Source organism: Lepus europaeus, chromosome X, assembly GCF_033115175.1.
Source record: "Lepus europaeus isolate LE1 chromosome X, mLepTim1.pri, whole genome shotgun sequence".
In the NCBI taxonomy this organism is placed as follows: Eukaryota; Metazoa; Chordata; class Mammalia; order Lagomorpha; family Leporidae; genus Lepus; species Lepus europaeus.
The window spans coordinates 11,453,774-11,478,399 of record NC_084850.1 but is presented as its reverse complement, the minus strand read 5'-3'; the positions used below and the strand labels follow the sequence as shown (position 1 = coordinate 11,478,399).

Genomic DNA, 24,626 nt, shown 5'->3' with positions numbered 1-24,626 from the left:
TTTGTTGGGAGGGCCTTTAGTATTGTTTTAATTTCTGTGTCAGTTATGGGTCTGTTTAGGTTTTCTATGTCTTCCTGGCTCAATTTAGGGAGGTTGTATGTGTCCAAGAATCTGTCCATTTCTGATAGAATTCCCTGTTTGCTGGCATACAAGTCCTTGTAGTAATTTCTGATGATTCTTTTTATTTCTGTGGTGTCTGTTGCTACGTTTCCTTTTTCATCTCTGATTTTATTGATTTGGGTCTTTTCTCTCTGATCTGCGACAACTAACTGAGCACCAAAGGGGAAACCTGTTGAAGTGAATTGGACACTATGAGAAACAGTGACTTGATCAGCTCTTGTCCTGACTGTTGATGTACAATGCAATACCTTATCCTTTATAATATTTTTTTGTTCTAATACTATTGTTTGAACTTTGTAATTAACACACAGTTATTCTTAGGTGTTTAAATTTTAACTGAAAAGTGATCCCTGTTAAAAATAAGAGTAGGAAAAAGAGAGGGAGGAGATGTGCAATTTGGGACATGCTCAAGCTGACTTGCCCCAAATGGTGGGGTTAGAAACGTGCTAGGGGATTCCAATACAATCCCATCAAGGTGGCATGTAGCAATGCCAACTCACTAGTCCAAGTGATCAACTGCAGTTCACAATTGATCACACTGATAGGTCTAAGAGTCAAAGGGATCTCACAAACAAGACTAGTGTCTGCGAATACTAACTGATAGAATCAAAAAGGGAGAGAACGATCCAACATGGGAAGCAGGATACAAAGCAGACTCATAGAATGGCAGATGTCCTAAACAGCACTCTGGCCTCAGAATCAGCCCTTAAGGCATTCAGATCTGGCTGAAGAGCCCATGAGAGTATTTTAGGAATGGAAAGCCAAGACACTCTGGCAAAAACAAACAAACAAATAAACAAACAAACAAACAAAAAAACAAAAAACAAAAACAAAACCTAAATGAAAGATCTCTGCGAGTGAGATCCCAGTGGAAAGAACGGGGCCATCAAAGAAGGAAGTACCTTTCTCTGAAGGGAGCAAAGAACTCCCACTTTGACTATGATCCTGTCAGAATAAGATCGAATTCGGCAAACCCTAAAGGCTTCCATAGCCTTGGCAACTCATGACTAGAGCCTAGGGAGATTACTGACACCATAAACAAGAGTGTTAAATTGTTAAGTCAGCAACAGGAGTCACTGTGTACTTACATCTCATGTGGGATCTGTCCTTAATGCGTTGTCCAATGTGAGGTGATGCTATAACTAGTACTGAAACAGTATTTTTTTATTAAACTTTTATTTAATGAATATAAATTTCCAAAGTATAGCTTGTGGGTTACAATGGCTTCCCCCCTCCCATAACTTCCCTCCCGCCCGCAACCCTCCCCTTTCCCGCTCCCTCTCCCCTTCCATTCATGTAAAGATTCATTTTCAATTCTCTTTATATACAGAAGATCAGTTTAGTATATATTAGGTAAAGATTTCAACATTTTGTCCCCATAGCAATGTAAAGTGAATAAACTACCATTGGATTACTAATTATAGCATTAAATAGCAATGTACAGCACATTAAAGACAGAGATCCTACATAATTTTTTTTTCAAATTAATTAATTTTCTATGCCATTTCCATTTTAACACCAGGTTGTTTTTTTTTTTTTTTTCATTCTGGCCTCAGAATCAGCCCTCAAGGCATTCGGATCTGGCGGAAGAACCCATGAGAGTATAGCAGGCATGGAAAGCCAAGATATCAAGGAAAAAAAAAAAGACCTAAATGAAAGATCTCTGTGAGTGAGATCCCAGTGGAAAGAACGGGGCCATCAAAGAAGGAGGTACCCTTCTCCGAAGGGAGGAGAGAACCTCCACTTTGACTATGACCCTATCGGAATAAGATCAAAGTCAGCGAACCCTAAAGGCTTCCATAGCCCTGGCAACTCATGACTAGAGCCTAGGGAGATTACTGACGCCATGAACAGGAGTGTCAAATTGTTAAATCAGCAACAGGAGTCACTGTGTACTTACACCCCATGTGGGATCTGTCCCTAATGTGTCGTCTAAAGCGAAGTGATGCTATAACTAGTACTGAAACAGTATTTTTATACTATGTGTTTCTGTGTGGGCACAAACTGATGAGGTCTTTACTAATTATATATCGAATTGATCTTCTGTACATAAAGAGAATTGGAAATGAAACAGTATTTTTACACTTTGTGTTTCTGTGTTGGTGCAAACTGATGAAATCTTTACTTAGTATATACTGAATTGATTTTCTGTATATAAAGATAATTGAAAATGAAAAAAATAACTTGGTGTTAAATTGGACATTGCATAGAAAAATTAATCAATTTTTAAAAATATCATGCAGGATTTCTGTCCTTAATGTGCTGCACATTGTGATTTAATGATATAACTAGTACTCCAACAGTATTTTTCACTTTTTGTTACTATGTGGGGGAAAACTGTTGAAATCTTTACTTAATATATACTAAACTGATCTTCTGTGTATAAAGAGAATTGAAAATGAATCTTGGCCGGCGCCGTGGCTTAACAGGCTAATCCTCCACCTTGCGGCGCCGGTACACCGGGTTCTAGTCCCGGTCATGGTGCCTGATTCTATCCCGGTTGCCCCTCTTCCAGGCCAGCTCTCTGCTATGGCCCGGGAAGGCAGTGGAGGATGGCCCAAGTCCTTGGGCCCTGCACCCTCATGGGAGACCAAGAGAAGCACCTGGCTCCTGGCTTCGGATCAGCGCGGTGTGCCGGCCGCGGCAGCCATTGGAGGGTGAACCAACGGCAAAAGGAAGACCTTTCTGTCTCTCTCTCTCTCTCACTATCCACTCTGCCTGTCAAAAAAAAAAAAATGAATCTTGATGTGAATGGAAAGGGAGAGAGAGCGGGAAAGGGGAGGGTTGCGTGTGGGGGGAAAGTTATGGGGGTGGGGGGGGAAGCCATTGTAATCCATAAGCTGTACTTTGGAAATTTATATTCTTTAAATAAAAGTTTTTAAAAAAAGAAAAGAATATTCAGCTTTACTGATATTATTTAATGTTTTATTGGAATACTATCTTATGCAATTAAACAAGTAAAATAAATTAAATATAAATAGGAAAGGGAGAAAAAGTAAGATATCATTATTTGCAAGTATTATTTTATTTATAGAAGAGACGTGAAAAGCACAGGAATAAGTACCAAAAATATGTAAGTTGGTGGCAATGAAAAAAGATACATAGAAACGAATAAGTTCCACACTTACAAACAACCCCTAGTGAAGTTGTTATAATGGAATAAATAACACAATGGAAGAAATCACACACAATATTAGCAAAAAAGATTTTGCATATATAAAATATATAACATGTATACATATAAAATAAATGATTAAGCTAATATATAAGTTCTGTATAAAGAAATTTTGATGAAAACAACAGTAGATAGTCAATATATAGAACTCTCAATTGATCTATACATTTTATACATGCTCTTTAAAAACAACAACTTTTTTCATATGAAACTAGAAATGCGTATTATAATGTTCATGGAGGAAGATGAAAAATAAACAGAACATTCTGGAAGAGTACAGAAAGGACATTAATTAGGTTAGGATATGGAAATACAATATAAACTATAATAATTAAGGACTGTTAATAAAACAGAATGGTCGTTCCTTAAAAAACTAAAAATAAGATCACAATATGATCCAATGATCTTATTTCTGGGTATGTGTACAAAGGAATTAAAATCAATATGGTAAGAGATCTCTGTACTACCACATTTATTATAGCTTTTATTCACAAATTTTTAGTATATGGATACAACCAAAATGTTTGTCAATGGATGAATAAAACTGATGGGGTATTTATATGGACAATAATGCTCATCCTTAAAAAATGACCTTCTGGGTCGATACTGTTGCACAGCGGGTTGAACCCCCAGCCTGCGGTGCTGGCATCCTGTGTCTGCACCGGTTCAAGTCCTGGCTGCTCCACTTCTGATCTAGTTCTCTGCTGTGACCTGGGAAAGCAGTGGGGGATGGCTCAAGTCCTTGGGCCTCTTATTCGAATGGGAGACTCAGAGGAGGCTCCTGGCTTCTGATTGGCACAGCTTTGGCCATTGCGGCCAGTTGAGGAGTGAACCAGTGGGTGGAAGACCTCTCTCTCTGCCTCTCCTTCTCTGTGTAATTCTCACTTTCAAATTAAAAAATAAACCTTTTAAAAGAAATGACCTTCAATCATTTGTGACAACCTGAATGAAAGTGGTAGAAATTGTTATTCTCAGAGACATAAGCAAATAAGCCAGGAACAGAAATATAAGTACTATGTGATTATATTTATATTTGAAATATATAAAATGTTGAACTTATATAAGCAGAGTAGGATGATGCGTAAGTGGGAGTTGAAGGCTGACATATTTGGGTTAAGGAAAAGAGTTAATCAAAGAGCACAGAGTTATTTGTAAGAGAAATAGGTTTTAGTGATTTATTTCACAGAATGGTAAATATAATAAAAATGATGTATATTTCAAAATTGCTGAGTAGATTTTAATATTTTCACTACAAAAATGATAAGTATATATGGTGATGAACTTGTTAAAAAGCTCAATTTCATCATTCTACAATGTGAACATTTTTAAAAAAATCACATTGTGTTCCATAAATATATGATATATACAATTAATATATTCTAATTAAAATGGACTAGCAAATAAAATGTTTGCTGCTAGTACATGGATATCTAAAAGATGAATAAATCTGACATTGAGGAATAGACCCAAATACATATAACACTTTATTTTATGTACAATAAAGGTGGCATCATTTCACATCAGTATAAGAAAACAGATTTGTTTTATAAATGGTATTATAAAAACTCAAATAACTATTTGCTTAAAAAAAACCCTGAAGTTGGATCCATATCTTAAATAATACATCAGCATGCATCTCAAATGAAGCTGCAGCAATTTTTTATTATTTAATATGAATGTATATTTATTTTCACATAATGCCATGAAATTCAAGCAAACTTAGAAACATAATGATTCTTTTCACCCTACCTCCCTCCTGCTATACCCCCACCCTTCTTCCTCATCACTCTCCCATTTCCATTCTTATTTTTTCAAAGATATAGTTTCAGTTAACTTTATAGTCATAAGATTAACCCTACACTGAGTACAGAGTTCAACAATATGTATGAAGAAAAAACAAACAATACCCCTGCCAAACAAACAAACATAAACACTGTTCCTCAACAGTCAAGTCAAGGGCTGTTCAATAGCATTACATCACAAAGTGTCAATTTCACTTATGCAGATTACTTTTTATGTTCTGTATTAGTTACCACAGATCAGAGAGAACATATGGTATTTTTCTTTTTGGAACTGGCTTATCTCACTAAGCATAATGGTTTCCAATTGCATCCATTTTGTTGCAAATCACAGGATTTCATTTTTTTACTGCTGCATAGTATTCTGTAGTGCATATATACCATAATTTCTTTATCCAGTTTTCCATAGATGGAAATCTGTGTTGATTCTATAGCTTAGCTATTGTGAATTGAGCTGGGATAAACATTGGAGTACAGATAGCTCTTTCATATGCTAATTTAATTTCCTTTGGGTAAATTCCCAGGAGTGGAATGGTTGGGTCATATGGCAGGTCTATATTTAGAAGTCAGAGGTATCTCCGTACTATCTTCTAGTAGCACCAACAGTGGATTAGGGTACCCTTTTCCCCACATCCCTGCCAGCATTTGTTCTTTGTTGATTTCTGCATGAAAGTCATTCTATCTTGGGTGTGTTGAAACCTCATGTGGTTCTTATTTGCATTTCCTTGATGGCTACAAATCCTGGGCAATTTTTCATATGTCTGTTGGCCATATGAATTTCCTCTCTTGAAAAATGCCTGTTCATGTCCTTTGCCCATTTCTTAACTTGGTTGTTTGTTTTGTTGTTGTTGAGTTTCTTTAGCTCTTTTAGCTTCCTGATATTAATCCTTTATCAGTTTCATAGTTTGCAAATATTTCATCCCATCTTGTTGGTTGCCTCTATAGTTTGCTGAGTGTGTTTTTTGAAGTGCAGAAGCTTCTCCATTTGATGTAACCCCATTTGTCAATTTTGGCTTTGTTTGCCTGTGCTTCTGAGGTCTTTTCCAATAAGTTTTTCCCTATGCCGATCTCCTGTAGGTTTTTCCCAATGCTCTCTAGTAATTTGATAGTGTCAGGTCCTAGATTTAGGTCTTTGAACCATTTGGAGTGAATTTTTGTGTAAGGTATGAAATAGGGATCTTGTTTCATATTTCTGCATGTGGAGATCCAGTTTTCCTAGCATCATTTGTTGAAGAGACTGTCTTTGTTTCAATTATTGATTTAAGCTCTTTCATCAAAGATATGTTGGTTGTAGATGCATAGATTGATTTCTCAAGTTTTCTTTTCTGTTCTACTGGTCTACACATTTTTTTTTGCAAGTGCCAGGTTGTTTTGATTATAACTGCCTTGCAGGATGTCTTGAAATCTTACATTGTGATGCCTCCATCTTTTTTTTTAAAGATTGCCTTAACTATTGGGAGGGTCTGGTGTTTCCATATAAATTTTAGCATCATTTTTTCTAGATCTGAGAAGAATGTTGTAGGTATTTTTGTAGAGATTACTTTGCATCTGTAAACTGCTTCCAGTATATGGATATTTTGATGATATTGATTTTTTCAAATCCATGAACATGGAAAATTTTTCCAATTTTTATGTCTTCTTCTGTTTCTTTCTTTAAAGTTTTGTCATTCTCATGGTAGAGATATTTGGGTCCTTGCTTAAATTTATTCTAAGGAATTTAATTCTTTTTTTGTAGCTATTGTGAATGTGATTGGTCTTAGAAGTGATTTCTCAGCTATAACATATACAAAGGCTAATGATTTTTGTGTGTTGATTTTATATCCTGCTGCTTTACTAAACTCTTTTGTGAGTTCTAATAATCTCTTTTGTAAGATTTATTTATTTATTTGAAAGGCAAAGTTATAGAGAAGCAGAGGCAGGAGGAGAGAGAGAGAGAGAGAGAGAGTTTTCCAAATACTAGTTCATTCCCCAAATGGATACAATGGCCAGAGCTGGACTAATCCAAAGCCAGGAGCCAGGAACTTCCTTGTTTCCCACATGGGTTCAGGGTTTCTCCCATATGAGAGCAGGGGTCTAAGGATTTGGACCATCTTTCACTGATTCCTCAGGGCATAGCAGAGAGATGGATCAGAAGTAGAGCAGCTGGGTGTCCATATGGGATTCCAGCACTGCATGTAGCAGCTTTACCTGCTATGCCACCAGCACCCCAATAGTCTCTTAGTAGGGTCTTTTGTATCCCCTATATATAGAATCATGTCATCTCCAAATAGGGATAGTTTGACTTCCTAGTTCCCAATTTGTATCCCTTTGATTTCTTTTTCTTGTTTAATAGCTCTGGTTAGAACTTCCAGGACAATATTGAATAACAATGGTGATAGTAAACATCCTTGTCTGGTTATGGATCTTAGTGGGGATGCCTCCAATTTTTTCCCATTCAATAAATTGCTGACTCGGTTTTGTGGTAGATTGCCTTGATAATGTTAGAGAATGCTCCTTCGGTACCCAAATCACTCAATGTTTTCATCATGAAAAGATGTTGGATTTTATCAAATGTCTTCTCTGATTCTATTGAGATAATCACATGGCTTTTGTTCTCCAATTTGTTGCTATGGTGAATCACACGTATTGATTTATGAATGTTGAACCTTCCCTGTACATGAGGGATAAATCTCACTTGGTCTGGGTAGATTATCTTTCTGATGCATTGTTGGGTTTGATTGGTTAGTATTTTGTTGAGGGTATTTGCATTTATCTTCATCATGAAAAGATGTTGGATTTTATCAAATGTCTTCTCTGATTCTATCGAGATAATCATATGGCTTTTGTTCTCCAATTTGTTACTATGATGAATCACACGTATTGATTTATGAATGTTGAACCCTCCCTGTACATGAGGGATAAATCTCACTTGGTCTGGGTAGATTATCTTTCTGATGTGTTGTTGGGTTTGATTGGTTAGTATTTTGTTGAGGGTATTTGCATTTATCTTCGTCATGAAAAGATGTTGGATTTTATCAAATGTCTTCTCTGATTCTATGGAGATAATCATATGGCTTTTGTTCTCCAATTTGTTACTATGATGAATCACATGTATTGATTTATGAATGTTGAACCCTCCCTGTACATGAGGGATAAATCTCACTTGGTCTGGGTAGATTATCTTTCTGATGTGTTATTGGGTTTGATTGGTTAGTATTTTGTTGAGGGTTTTTGCATTTATCTTTATCAGGGAAATTAGCAGCAGCAATTTAAATGTGAAAATGAATTCACTAGCTTGAAGTAAACAATAGATACTTTACATAAATCTGGATTTGAGGAGGTCTTTAAATCTGTGACTCAAAATCAGGAAACTTTAAGAGAAATGAGATTTAGTAAAAGTGCTAGAATATATTTTGTCTGCTTATTGCACTGCATGATGATCAGAGTTAATAATAACATTACATATTTCAAAGTCGCTATATATTTTTAATGGTTTTAGGTCAATACACATACATTGGTAAATGTTGGATATGTTAACTTGTAATCTTTGAACAATTTATACATAGTTTAAAATGTCACTTTGTACTCTATAGAGAAGTGATTATTTTTTGTCATGAAAATGAATTATTTTAAAAGAAAATTATTAATAAATGATTTAATTGGTATTTTGATTGGTTTCATATCGAATCAGTAAATTGCTTTTGGTAGTATGGACATTTTGATGATGTTGATTCTTCCAATCCATGAACATGAAAGATTTTTCCATTTTTTAATGTTTTCCTATATTTATCATTTTGTAATTTTCATGGTAGAGATATTTGATGTCCATGGTTAAATGTATTCCAAGATATTTATTTATTTTTGGAGCTATGGTAAATGGAACTGATCTTAAAATTCTTTCTCAGCCATGGCATTGTGTATTTATATAAAGTCTATTAATTTTTCTGTATTTATTTTATATCCTCCCATTTTACCAAATTTTTTTGAATTCTATTAATTTCTCATTGGAGTCTTTTGGATCCCTTGAAAATAGAATCATGTCATGTACAAATAGAGTTAGTTAAATTTCTTTCTTTCCAGTTTGTATCCCTTTGATTTTTTTTCTTGCTTAATGGCTCTAAAACATCCAGCACTATATTAAATAACATTGGTGAGAGGGGGCATCCTTGTCTTGTTCTGGATATTAGGGGGAATGCATCCAGCTTTTCCCCATTCAGTAAGATACTGGCAGATGGTCTGTCATAAATTGCCAAGATTATGTTGATGAATGCTTTCTCTGCATCTATGTAGATAACCATATAGTTTTTGCTCCTCAGTTTGTTAATGTGATGTATCACATTGATGGAATTGTGAATGTTGAACCATTCCTGTATACCAGGGATAAATCCTATTTGGTCCAGGTGAATGATCTTTCTGATGTGTTGTTGGATCCGATTAGCTAATACTTTGTTGAGGACTTTTGTATCTCTGTTCATCATGGATATTAGTCTATAGTTCTCTTTCTCAGTTGTATCTTTTTCTGGTTTAGGAATTAAGGTGATGCAGGCTGTTCCGAATAGCTAAAGAGGAATTGGAATTAATTCTTCTTTAAATGCTTGGTAGAATTCAGCAGTGAAGCCATCCTGTCCTGTGTTTTTCTTTATTACTGATTAAATTTCTGCCTTGTTTATTGGTATGTTTAAGCTTTCTATTCATGACTCAACTTTGGTAGGTTGCATGTGTTTAGGAATCTATCCATTTCTTTTAGGTTTCCTAATTTTTGCCATACAATTCTTTATAGTAATAATTGATGATCATTTTTATGTTATAAATTTTGTTACATTTCCTTTTTTATCTCTGGTTTTATTGATTTGAGTCTTCTCTCTCTCGTTTTGGTTAGCTGGACAAATGTTGTATGATAATGGTCTAGAGGGCCTATTTAGTGAAATAATTACAGAAACTTCTCAATTTGGAGAAAGAAAGGGGTGTCCAAGTACAGGAAGCCCATAGAACGCCTAACAGACAAGACCATAAAAGATCTTCACCATGACATATTGTAGTCAAACTTTCCACAGTAAAATATACAGAAAATTTCTAAAACGTCCATGAGAAAAACTCCAGATTACTCTCAGAGGATCTCCAATTAAACTCACAGCTGACTTCTCATCAGAAATTCTACAGGCTAGAATCAAAAGGCTAGATATAGTCCAAGTCTTAAGGGAAAAAAAAAACCTTTCAACCCAGTAAACTGTACTTTGCAAAGCTCTCATTTATGAATAAAGGTCAAATAAAGATCCTCCATAACAAACAGAAATTGAAATAATTTATCACCACTTGTCCAACCTCACAAAAGATGCTTAAAGACATGCAAAACACAGAAAAACAGTCATCACTATGAAAGAAGGTGAAAGCAGAAAATCTCCCATTAAAAGCACATAGGAAATCCAAAGTAAACAGCAGGAATATTTTTGGAAAAATGTCAGGGCCAAGTCGTTACTTATCAATAGTCATTTTGAATGTAAATGGTCTCAACTCTCCAGTTAAAAGACACAGACTGGCCAAATTGATGAAAATCAAGCTCCATCTACTTGCTTCCTATAAGAAACATATGTCACTAACAAATATGTAAGTAAACTGAAAATAAAATGATGGACAAAGTTATTCCATGATAATGGAAAATAAAAACGAGCTGATGTTGCCATCCTAATATCAGACAAAATAGGCTTTAACATGGAAACTGTTAAAAGATATGAATAAGGGCACTATTTAATTATTAAAGTATCAATTCAACAAGAAGATATGACTTTAATAAATGTACACATACCCAGTTACAGGACATGTGGCTATTTAAAAGAAATATTAATTGATCTAAAGGGAGATATCCAATGCAGTAGTAACAGGGGACTTCAACACTCTACTTTCATCAATGGTCAGATCAAGGCAGAAAAATCAACAAAGAAACAACAGGGTTAATTGACACTATGGATCAAATGGACCTAACTGATATCTCCAGAACTTTTCACCCCACAGTGGCAGAATACACATTCTTCTCAACAGTGCATGGAACGTTCTCTAGGATAGTCCACAGCCTAGGCCATAAAGCAAGGCTCAACAAATTCAAAAATATTGAAATCATACCATGCATCCTTTCTGACTACAATGGAATGAAGCCAGAAATCAACAACTCAAGAATCTCCAGATCATATACAAACACATGGATACTAAACAATATGTTCCTTAATGAACAGTGGGTCATATAAGAAATCAAAAGAGAAGTAAAAAAATTCTGAAAACCAATTAAGATGATAATACATCACATCAAATCTTGTGGGATACAGCAAAAGCAGTGTTAAGAGGGAAGTTTATAGCAATAGGTTCCTACATGAAGAAATTGGAATGGTACCAAATAAATGAGCTGTCAATGCATCTTAAGAATGGAGAAAAACAAGAAAGCAAACCCCAAATTAATAGGAGGAAAGAAATAATTAAAATTAGAGAAGAAATAAACAAATCTGAAATAAAAAATTTACAAAATATTAATGAAATGAAGAGCTGTTATTTTTGAAAAAAAATTATCTCCTTTACAAATAAATGAACTCAAATTTATATGAAAGATCAAAAAATTCAGACATAATTTCTAAGAAATTTGAATACATTACTAATCTCTACAGAAGAAAAGTAATTAAATTTAGAGATAGCATGGGAATTTGGCAGATGAGGAAAAGAGGTGGAAAAGGTATTTTCACAGAATAGTTCAGTTTTGAATCATATGAATGAAACATTGTTATGAGTTGAATTTTGGCCTTTCAAAAATATGTTAATACTCTCACCCCCAGTACCTGGGCATGTGAAATTATTTGTAACCAGAGGTATTGAGGACATAATTAGTTTAGATGAGGTCATGCTGAAGCAGAGTAGGTATATAATCCAATATGACTGGTGCCTTTATAAGATACAAACATGTAGACAAACATGGGGAATGTCATGTAACCATAGACATAGAAGCAGAGATTGGAGTTTTGCTTCCCAAAACCAATGAAAGACTGGGACTACCAGAATTTGGAGAAGGCAAAGGATGGTTTTCCTGGAACCTTGAGATGGAATATGAGCCTATCAACACCCAGTGTTTGGACTTGAAGCATCTAGTACTACAAATTGTGAGACAATAAATTTCTGCCTTTACCCCACCCAGTTTGTGATAATTTGTTGCAGTATTCCTAGAAAACGGATAAACCTTTTACTGGCAAATAAATGCATGTGTGTGTGTATGTGTGTGTATATACATTTGGTATATTATCTTGAAAGTTATATAATGGCAACAGTTATGCTAGTAATAAATTTAGACAGTATTTGCTGCTTCAAATGAGTTTTAATACAATTGAGTTGAACTATTTTAGGCCATCAATAAAGGTATTTTTGCTTGTAAAATTTATAGAATTAACAAAAGCTACTAAACCTGCTCTCTTACAGATTGCACCTTGCTCAATTCCCTCCTGTATGTATAATTTTGTATCATTTATAGTAAGACTTCCCATGATATTATGCCAACAGCAGGAATTCCGTATAGATTAGAACCTCTTTACAGCAGTCTACTGTTGAAGCTTAAACATCATAACAGAAGAGCAGGCTTTGGGGGGAGTTACAGGTTTCACATATTTGTAATATGAGATTCTGTGGTCTTCTGTGGTAAGAGAGAATTGATTAAGATTTATTATTTTCCATTAAAAGCAGAAGGCATGCTCAAGGGAACTGTTGTTAAAAACTGACTTGACTTAAGGGGGAAAGAGGTCACATAAACAATTGAGTCACTAGGTGATGGTTAATCAGCTTTGTGTGACTCATTATAAGGATACTTTAATAACTACTAATACCATGCACTTGATATCATATTTGTAAGGACTAATATTGAATAGAATAAAAGCACAATAGGTTGCTTTAAAGTATCACTTTAGATATTTGTCTCAACTAATAAGAGAAATATTAACCAAATAACATCCTGTGTTTTAAACCTGCCTTACATATAGTCACATAAATGAATTTTATATGTCTAGTGCTGAGCTATCTTTATAAGGTATTGAGGAATACCTAAATTCCAAGAAGTAGGGAAGCCGAGACAATGAGGAATGAACACAGTCTTTATTTTGATATGATACTGGCTATTAACTCTAGTTGTAATATTAACATATTATTTTAGTGTAGGAGAGGAGCTATCAAACAAGGAAACCAAAAGCCTGCGGCCCTCACCCCACTTCACCTCTTATTAGTGTGATAATCTTAGCAAAGCACTACATCTTTCAGAACACCTAGATAGGTTAATAGTGTAAAGATACTTTGTGCTGTACATTTTCTACCAACACAAGGGTATGTCATAAAGTTATAGAAAATGAAATCAAAAGATAACTTTATTTTGCTGGAACGATTTTGAAATCCATTCATGTTAGGAGTCTTCAAAGAGTTCGTTAAAATGTGTATTATGAAAAAAAGTATGGATTTCAAATTTTCTTGCCCAGAAATTTTATATTTGAAGTCAATTTTCCCATGGTCTTTTTGAGATACCCACCCTAAACAATGTTATTTGAAGGATCATTGTGATATATATGAAAGGGCTTTGAAATTTGTAAAATTACATGTATGTAATAATATCTTTCAATTTTATGAAGGCACAATTTTTCTCTAATAACTGAACTTATTTTCAGAAGAAACAGGCAACATGAAAACTATTCAACCATGCTGCATTATGAATTCATTCAAATTAAACCAATAAAAGTGTATTGTTAGTTAATATTGTAACATTGCATTTATTTTCCCATGAAACTGCACATTTCTATTTAACATAATCATTTACATTTTAAAGATCCATTTCACTTATTTGAAAGGCAGAGTTACAGAGAGAGAGAGAGAGAGAGAGAGAGATCTTTCATGTATCGGTTCATTCCAAAATAGCCACAATAGCCAGGACTGGGCCAGGCTAAATCCAGAAGCCAGGACCTTCTCCTTTGTTTCCCACATGGGTGTAAGGACCCAAAGAACTGGATCATCCTCCACTGCTTTCCCAGGTGCATTATCCAGGAGCTGAATGGGAAGTGGAGCATGGGGTGAGGGGCTTGAACTAGCGTCAGTATGGTATGCCTGCATGGCAGGAGGCTGCTTATCTTAGGTTATAATGTTGGCTCCAATATAATTATATTTTTAAATATATCTATTGATAATAACCAAAGCATTTTGAAAGAATCACAAGCATTTAACACAGCAATAGTTAAGTGGAAATGAAATATAGATCATCTAAAGAAATTTGCACATAAAATTGTAAATAAATCATTTTTGTAAATGAGTCTAAATAACAATACAATGATCAGCATAACATTTCATACATTTTTAAAATGTTTCTACTTAATTTGATCTATTTGAGTTCTTACCCACCTTGAATAGTTATTTACTGAAGGGAAAGTGGAGATTTTGAAATGTTATCTTGAGTTTCATTGCTAGTAAATGAGAGAACTGGACTAAAAATAAGGAATTTTTTTAGACCTTAAACCATGTACTTATTATCATAACTGATGTATTCAAGAAATATGTGTTGGGTCAAAATGTACACCCAATATTCTGTTTTAGGTCAAATTCTTCTTTCAGTTAACTGACTTTTCAGCATTCTTGAACTTAGTGTTGTTAGAGGAATAAAATGGCAATAGTTGTACATATCTGGTTGTATCACTGTGACCGTGGTCTTGTCTGCCATCTCTCTTGCCACCTTTTAAATGTTACAACTTGTAAAGGCAATTTTATGTATTGAGTAGATATAAGGGTCAGTAGCTTTAAGTAGGCAGCTTTCCTGCATACTATGAGAATGAAGTGCACACAATGGATCCACTGACTGGAGAAGAAAACCCCCTTCTGTGTGTTTCTGAGTGTTTCCAATGCTCTGCGTTGTTAAACAAACTGTTTATAAGATTATAGGACTGTTCGTGCAATTTGGATTAGAAGTACAAGAATCCATGCAACTAAAAAGGGGGTGACTGTTCCAGAGGTTCTAAATGTCTTGACATTTTCTATTAGCACAAATGGAGAGAGTGAACTGATATGAACACTTAATTGCTTCACATTGTGAAGTAGAGCAGGTCAAGTCTCCTTTCCAGTCTGCAGATACATCATCTGCAATATAAGGATGTATCAGTATCTCAAGGGAATTTCTAAGGATCTTCCTTAGTTTTTGTGGTTAGACATCCTTTTACAATGTGAACCCTTTAAGTTGACTTCCTCCCTTCTTTTTCTAATTTGTCTCATGTGGCAAGTTCTTATATGTCTGTTATGACACAGCTCAAATAAATACCCCTGATGGAATTTTCCTGACTCCTCAAAAAACAATGAGTTTCAACGAGATTCTGCAATCCTGTGTACCTACCATATTCATTTGTGGGAAGAGCTGTCTCTCCTCTCTGACAAATTTCTGATGGCAGCAATCTAACCACATCTGTCTCTATATGCCCACTGCAGGTTTAAGTATCTGGTCTAGAATTGACACTAAATAAATTCTCTTCTAATATGCTTACTGAAGGAAAGAGCAGGAAAAAAGTAGTGAGAGGTTCCAGGTTAATGTTAAAAGTAAGCTTACATGGTAATTGTGAGATTATTATTTAGGTTCTTATTTTGGCTATGCTATTACAGAAAAATGTTAGCCATCTCTTTTATAAGGTCTAAAGATTAAATTGTGCGTCCTACAGATTCCTTCATAATAGAATTAGTTTCCTACCTTGAAGAGAATAGAGAAATGAAAGAACAAGTTGGGCTTAGAATAGAGAAATGAGGGAGCAAGTCCTAGATCGCTTGCTGACAATAGCAATATCACATGAATACTTAGCAAACCGTTTCAACCATTAGATAACAACTTAAGAAAACATTTACCAGAAGGTCCAATGCCTTCTATAAATTTTAAGAATCATGTATTTGGAAACACCTCTTAAATATTTAACATGGTGTAGTTTGTTTAACCAGTAAACTTAAGCACAACCATATAAAATGTTTTTAGTTTCTTTCTACCAACAAGTTTAAAACATATGATACACAGATTCAGGTCACACAAATTAAAATGTATCTTTGATTGATTTTAGCAGCTTAAATTTATGGACAGTCTTATCTATAAGCCATTTAAAATAAAACTCTTAATAAAATTTCCCCATGTGGACATACAATATGTACACACATATAACATAGCCTAATAGACCAATATAGCAATTTTAATAATAGCTTTTAAAATCTTTAACTCTTTTTGTAGATTGCCAATTGACTTGAATTGCTTTTTGTTTTTAGTAACCTCAGTTAACCATACTTTCTCTCAGTCGGTACTGTTAATACATTATTGGCTTCATCTGTTTACAGAGCCATCCCAAACTACTGAATACAATAGAAGTGGCTGGAAAAGTCCATAGGAACCTATAGGAGGACAGCTAAACACAGAACCAACAACGCTTTAGTTTTATGAGCAGCAAATCATATATAACTGTGGATGACAAAAGACGTTAAGTCGCCATGTTTAAAATTATAAACTCCTCAACCAACAAGAGGCACTTGCTTACTTCACAGTATTTTTGAAAGCACCTGTAGGATTTTACAAGTAGTTAACCCTTTAGGCCTCTGGGGCTTTCTCATTAAGATAACTATCATGTCTAGTAACACAAGATCGTTAGATTTTTTAATTCTTAAACATTTGTATTAATAGCATTTTCCATTATAGAAACTTAAAGTTTGGTACCACATCACATCTTAATTGTAATGCGGACTGCTTCATTGCCGAAACAGTTCCTTCATAGCATTAGGATATCGCTCAGCCCAAAAGAAATGAAGAATTCATGCACAGAACTCCCATTTGATGCACTGGACATTGTATACAAACATTCCTATGTTTTATGTAAGAAGATGCAACTTCAAAATATATTGGCTAAAATTGACTACTACATTTTTTAAATGTATTCTTTGAGCATTATCTTTACTGATTTTAGAAATGTTTTAGGGCCGGCGCTGCGGCTCACTTGGATAATCCTCCGCCTGCGGCACAGGCACCCTGGGTTCTAGTCCCAGTTGGGGCACCGGATTCTGTCGCAGTTGCTCCTCTTCCAGTCCAGCTCTCTGCTGTGGTCCGGGAAGGCAGTGGAGGATGGCCCAAGTGCTTGGGCCCTGCACCTGCATGGGAGACCACCTGGCTCCTGGCTTCAGATCGGCTCAGTGTGCTGGCCATAGTATCCATCTGGGGGGGTGAACCAACGGCAAAGGAAGACCTTTCTCTCTGTCTCTCTCTCTCTGTCTCTAACTCTCTCTCTCTGTCTCTCTCTCTCTCTCAGTGTGTCTAACTCTGCCTGTCAAAACAAAAAGAAATGTTTTAATAGGTGAGTCATATTCATTATTATTTCAAACTGAATCCTCTTTCATAATTTCTACCACACAGCTCTATAGAAATCCCAATAATCTATTTCAAATGTCCCTTAAGAGTCACTAAAATTATTTTATCCATAAATATAAAATAATAGATGCAAATTTCTCCTGTACATATGATGGAAAATTTGACTTCATAAATCTAGAATATAAGTGTTAGATAATCCATTGAGAAGGTGCTTACTTCCTAGCTTTTTCATAGAACAACTTGTTTTCTCCTTTTGTTTATAAATCTAGAACCATTTGAATCTTAATTGGTTGATGTTATAATTCAGAAGTGGACACATAATAGCAGGTTTTATGACAAGTAAGTGGACATATTGAAATGAAGAAAAGGGAAGAAAGAACATTGAAAGAGTGAATTTAAACACCCATAGGTCTTTACTGTCTTGGAACCACACCTACCACACCTAAACATTCATGCACATTTCCCTCCTGTATTTCTCATTAAACTCTCCAAGGAACTGGAGTTTTGCACCAGTTGTGTCCACAAAGTGTTATTTGTTCAAGGAAATAAAGGTGTGATTTATTACTTCACTACCTTGATTCGGGTAGAGATTTATCTTAATTTGATAAGGAACCTGATACATGAGTCTGATTTAAGTTTCCAAATCAATGCCAGGATTAAATCATTCAGTTCTTGGGATACATCATCTATCTCCTCTAGGTCATAATTTCTGTAGTTACTTGGTTCAAATGTTCCTTTTCCATTTGTGGGTGCTTATAAATTGGGACCAGCCAATAGGCGGGGACTAAAGAGGGCAAGGGGGTCAGGCTGAGAAGGCTGGCTTAGACCAATTAGCTCTGTTCACTGTGCTCATCACAGTTGCGTCTTTAGAAGTCAGCAGATGGCCTCAAATGATCTAATCTGTGTGAATGGCAGGATTTGTGGTTTTAGTTTACTCAGACCCTAAAATTAACTCTGAACTGATAAATTTCAGAAAAAAAAGAATAGATCAAAATTAGAGCCAAATTCTGAGGTTTATGCTCTGTAACCCTAATCATGTATCCAGGAGTCTTACAAGTAAAGGCCATTCCATAGCTTACAAATCAGCATTCACACCATTCGTTTGGAATCTCAAAATAATTCAAAGATTGTGGTTTCTTAAAGCGATTTCAATAACCTTATATTATGGAGAATGGTTTAAAATATACTGCAAGGCAGTTAATGTGACAAAAAGCATTTATTATTAGGGAAGGAAACTGAGTGTATATATCCAGGATTTGAAGAAATAGAACAATTACAAACAGATATCTCTATGTATTTTGATGCAATGAAAAACTTTCCAAACATAGGAAAGTAATCAAGATAATTGTGATATTTAAAGAGAACAAAAGGACACTACAGGAAAATTAGATTGTTTATTTTAATTTATAAGCTAGACATAGCTTAAACTGTATGAGACTGTTAGACATGGAGGTGAAATGAAAACCAAAGCATTGAGACAAAGATTTTGTTGTGAATGATGAGCTTTGGCTGGGAGTTTTTTCCCCTAGCATTTTTTTAAAGTATTTCTCTGATGGTTAACTGGAGATGATACTGTTACTACTCATGCCACTCTTGTATCCTCTATTTGAAAGTAGCACTGTGGAACATTGGAAGGGATATGGGATTAGGAATCACAAACCAGGAACGTTAATTCCAGCTCTACAAACTGCAGGCATTGTGACCTTGGATAGCTCTAGTTATTTGTATCTATATGCTCTTATTTATAAAGTGGAAATAATGTTAATACTCTTTGCTTCAATCTGTTTGGGCTGCTGTAACAAATGTACCATAGACTGTGTGGTTTATAAATGTATTTCTCAAAGTTTTGGAGGATGAAATATCCAAGATCAAAATCCTCGGAGATTAAGTGTCTGCTGATGTCCAGCTTCTCAGTTTATATATGGTTGTTTCCTTGCTGTATCCTTACATGGAAGAAACCAAACAATTAATTTGCTTCCAAAATTCAGTGGTAGAACAACCATTCCTATTCTAAAAGCATAAAATAGGTAAGGAAAGATGAAATAACAGTTTCAAAACCTAATAGAGTGGCCAGCATTGTGGTGTTGCAGGTAACCTGTGATGCTGGCGTCTTATATTTGTGCAGTTCATATCTCGGCTTCTCTACTTCCAACCCAGCCCCTTGTTAGTGGCCTGGGCAAAGCAGTGGAGATGGCCCAAGTGCTTGGGCCCCTGTCACCCATGTTGGAGACCCAGATGAAGCTCCTGGCTTCAGCCTGACCCTGTCCTGGCCATTGTGTCCTTTTGATAATCAATGATCTGCATTAGCAGATAGAAGATTGATTGATCTCTCATGCTCTCTCTCTCTTTCTCTCTCTCTCTCCACCTCAACTCTGCCTTTCAAACAAATAAACAATAAAATTTTAAAAGATAAACTAATAGAGCAAATACTATTAGATCTTAAATCACAATACTAGTTCGCCTTGACTTCATGCTTTGCTTTTTAGATCCACTGCGGTGAAAACATCAACCAAAGCTTCAAGGTTGCTCTCAATGTCTCTATGACCATGACCTGCCTCCATGTTTCTCCAGAGCTAGGAATTTTGAAACCTAGTTAGAAATAGCTGTTTCCTCTGGGACACATGGATGTTGCCACAATTTGCTGCCTGCATTCTGTGGAAGAAAGAGTCCATTGGCCTCCATTTTACAATTTTACATTTTTGGGCACCCAAAAAAACAATGCTGGAATGTAGTGGATCACAGCCCATGATGTGAGCTGGCACTTGGTGTACACAATGAATCCTCCAGACACCCCAGTAGCTTCTTATTTGAAGTTGTCCTGTTTCTGGGCACTTGGTTTCTGCGCTTGTGATGGGAGTGGCAATTCTGATGATCTCTGAATTTCCTTCAGGGCCACCCTTCCATCATCTTGGAAAATGCCTAGTAGCTTTATTTCAAATGGTGGATTTACATTAATTTTTTAACCAAAGGGTCACTTTTCCACACCCTTGAGGTTGGAATCTTTTGAAACATAGACAGTCAGAATTTTTCAAACCTCTAATTCTGCTTTCTTTTGGCTTAGCAACTCATTTTTTAAAGATTTATTTGAAAGGCAGAGTTGAAAGGCAGAGAGAGAGAGAGAGACAAAGGTGTTCCATCCACTGGTCCACTCCCCAAATGGCCAGAATGCTGGAGCTGGGCTTATCCAAAGCCAGGAGTCAGGAGCCTAAAGCTTCATCCAGGTCTTCCACGCAAGTGCAATGGCACAAGGACTTGCACCATCTTTCAGTGCTTTCCCAGGCCATAAGCAGAGAGCTGGACTGGAAGTGAAGCAGGCGAGACTCAAACTGCTGTGCCACAGTGCATGCCTCCTTGGTTTAACAATTCTATCTTTTAGCAATTTATCTTCTGTTATATTTTACTCATAATCCAGAGGAGTCAAACGTTTAGTATTAATCTGTTTTGTATTACTGTAATGAAATATCTGGTCAGGTAAGCTTTATAGAGAAATGATTTTGGCAATGCAATGATGAGGAACTTCATCTAGTGATGACCTTGCTGGAAGAGTCCTGAATTGCATCACATAAAAAGACAAGGAATGTGTATGTGTATCCGTGTATGTATGGCCTGTGCCTCCTTTCTTAAAAATCTCAGAGGATTCAGGCCGGCGCCGTGGCTCACTAGGCTAATCCTCCGCCTTGCGGCGCCGGCATACCGGGTTCTAGCCCCGGTCGGGGCGCCGGATTCTGTCCCGGTTGCCCCTCTTCCAGGCCAGCTCTCTGCTGTAGCCAGGGAGTGCAGTGGAGGATGGCTCAAGTGCTTGGGCCCTGCACCCCATGGGAGACCAGGATAGGCACCTGGCTCCTGCCATTGTATCAGCGCGGTGACCTGTCGCAGCGCGCCTACCGCGGCGGCCATTGGAGGGTGAGCCAACGGCAAAGGAAGACCTTTCTCTCTGTCTCTCTCTCTCTCACTGTCCACTCTGCCTGTCCAAACATTCAAATAAATAAATAAATAAATAAATAAAATCTCAGAGGATTCAATCATGGGGATCCATCTAAATGACTTTGTATAATCCCAATTATTTTTCAAAGGCTCTTCCTGTAAACATTATAGTCATGATAATTTTCTACTCTTGTAATAGCTCATAATAGAGATTAAATATCAACATATAAAGCTTTGGGAAACACTCAATCCATATCCTAACCACAACATGGCATCGTTGATATTTTGCCTAGAAATAACTTCAGCTAAGTATAGCATTTCATAACGGGTAATTGTTCCCTTCCATGAAACACGAGCCCACTGTAGTCAGCTTTTCATGACTACTATGAAATATCTGAGAGACGCTAACTTTATAAAGAGAAAAATGTTATTTAAATCACAGTTTTGGAGGTACTAGGCCTAGATTGTGCTGTCCATTGATTTAGTGTCAAACGGGGTAGCAGATGACAATCACAATGAGTGTGTTGGAGGGGAATTACATGGTGCGCCAAGAAGCAGAGAGGATGGCTAGGCCTGACTCAGGCTTTTATAGCCAATCCGCTTGTGAGAACTACTTTCAGAGGGCATGCCTCCAAATGACCTAAGGACTTCCCACCAACAAGCACCATAATTGGATTGTTTCCAACCTTGTAGAATCATTATCTTATAACTTTTGGGTTTAAAGTCCTGCATGAGTTTTGCAGGCAAATCATGTTCTAACAGTAAAAAATCAGCATGATTCAACCACGTTCTTCATCATTTCATAAGAAGAATGGCCTTTCCTCAGTCTCCAATAATTTTTTCTTCATTTCCATCTGAAACTTCATTACAGCATACTTACCTTTTATATTTCTACTACCATTCTGCATAAGGTTACTTATGTATTCTCTAAGAACATAGAAGCTCTCTCTACAGTTTTTCTCTTTTTTTCCTGTGCCCTAAGCATGATTGCATTTAAACATCCATTTTCTGCAATTTTGGATTTCTTTAGTATTTCTCTTTTATAAAGGCACTAAGTCCATTCCTCAGGCTGCCATCTCCAAACCTAATCACCTCTCAAAGCTCCCTATCTCCAAATTTAATCACACTAGAGATTTGATTTTAACATATGAATATTGAGGAAGAAGCAAATATTTAAGCTACAACATTGTTAAATCTTTTTTTTGTACTGAAACATAATACTGTCCACCAAAGTATACATTGTAACTGTTATTATTGAAATAATACATACTTATTACTTTATATGGGTAAAAATGGAACTCTATGAACATAAAATTAAAAATCATCTGTATGCATCATATTTTGAGTTATTTGCTATTAATATTAATGCATTTCCCTGTTTAATGTATTGTTTTTACATATTTGAAGCCATTCAAACAACAACTATACAACTACATTTCTCCATTTTGACATACTGTTTTATGATAAAAATTTCCTTAGGATTTTGTAAATGTTTTGTAATATTCACATTTATGGGTTCTTTTTAAGATTTTATTTATTTATTTGAGAGACAGAGTTGCAGACAGTTAGAGGGAAGGTCTTCCATCTGCTGGTTCACTCCCCAGATGGCCACTACTGCTGGAGCTGTGCCGATCTGAAGCCAGGAGCCAGGAGCTTGTACTGCTTGTACTGCTTTCCCAGGCCATAGCAGAGAGCTGGATCAGAAGAGGAGCTGCTGGGACTAGAACTGGCGCCCATATGGGATGCCGGGGCTGCAGGTGGAGGATCAACCTACTGCACCATGGCGCCGGCCCCCACATTTATGATATTAATATGTTTAAGCAATATTTGGTAATTTATATCCTGTCCATATTTTTGCTATTATATGTGATTTTTCAGTGAAAATATTTGTGCATGAAAGTGTCATTACATTTCAGTGTATTTCTCTAGTTCAATTTCCAGAGGCAGAATTATTGGCAAAAAGTTTTTTATACATTTATTCAAAAGACATAGTGATAGAAAGAGGGAAAGATAAAGAGAAACAGGAACAAAGAGAGAGAAAGGGAGGGAGGGAGGGAGGGAGAGAGAGAGAGAGAGAGAGAGAGAGAGAGAGAGAGAGGTTTTTCTATCCAGTGGTTCATTCCATGAATGCCCACAGCAACTAGAGCTGGGCCAGAATGATGCCAGGAGCCCAGAACTCCTTCCAGGTTTCTATCATGGTGTGGAGAATCCCACAGGAATCTAAAAAGAGTCCCAGATCACCGCTTACCTGAAAAGGAGGTGAACTGTGGAAACACAGTAAAACACTGAGTTAAGAAGTTACCACTAGCCACAAAAATAAAAGTACAGTGGAGTTGTAAGTCAGGAGCTGAGGCAATGCCTAACGGCTGTTAAGGAGACACTCCTAATCATACCAAGCAGACATCTCTGGTCAGTCAGATAACTGTGTGCTGTGGACAATACCCTCCTACCCAAGCTGACTGGACTGTTCAAACATAAGGAAGGCAGGAAGAGTATTGACTGTACCATTCAAACATAAGTAAGAACCAATAAACATAATTAAGAACCAATAAAATTGCACAAGTCGGATGATGGCAAATTGGAGGACTGCCAAAAAATGAGGATAAAAGGGGAGCCCTGGAGTTGCTCTCCATCCTTTGGAGGTTCATGGCCTGGTGTGTATAAACCACTGGGAGCAGAAGAAAGAAGAGTGGAGCTGAGCCGAGCTGTCACTGAGCCGTCACTGAGCCGTCACTGAGCTGTCACTGAGCTGTCACTGAGCTGTCACTGAAGAGATCCTGACCCGTTCCTGACCTGTTCCAGCCACAGCTCTCGGAGCTGCACCTGTTCCTGAGCAGCCTTCGCTGCTGTTCCTGAGCGGCTTTAGCTGCATGAGCTCTCCTGTTGTGGTCTTGTTCCTGTCTAATAAAAGTTGCTGTAACACTTTCGGCCTTGCAGCTGAGTAAGGGGCCTGCTGTGTGGGAACCTGTGGATCTCCACATATCTGGAGCTGAAGAGGCAGCCCACTACTCTGTATGGAGCAGGTAGTGGCACAAGCAGACCTGCAGAGCTGTCCCTGAGCTGTAATACCCCACTGTCTGTGTGTGTGTGGGGGGGGGGGGGGCGTCCAGTGCAAGTGAACCTCTGGATCTCCTCACATTTGGAGTCGAAGAGCCAGTCCACTAGCTTTTGCTACGCGGCACAAGGCGATGACGGGATCAAGAGGCCATCTGGAGCTCCTGTGTTGCTGCCCTGCTGCTGTGTCTGCTCAGCGGGGCTG

General features: G+C 36.7%; 1 pseudogene; it reads right to left on the bottom strand.

The window, feature by feature from the left end:
* The window catches only part of LOC133752475 (FUN14 domain-containing protein 1-like), a 46,029-nt pseudogene extending 21,681 nt beyond the window's left edge, over nt 1-24,348 (bottom strand).
* Nucleotides 24,349-24,626: the final 278 nt, after the last annotated feature.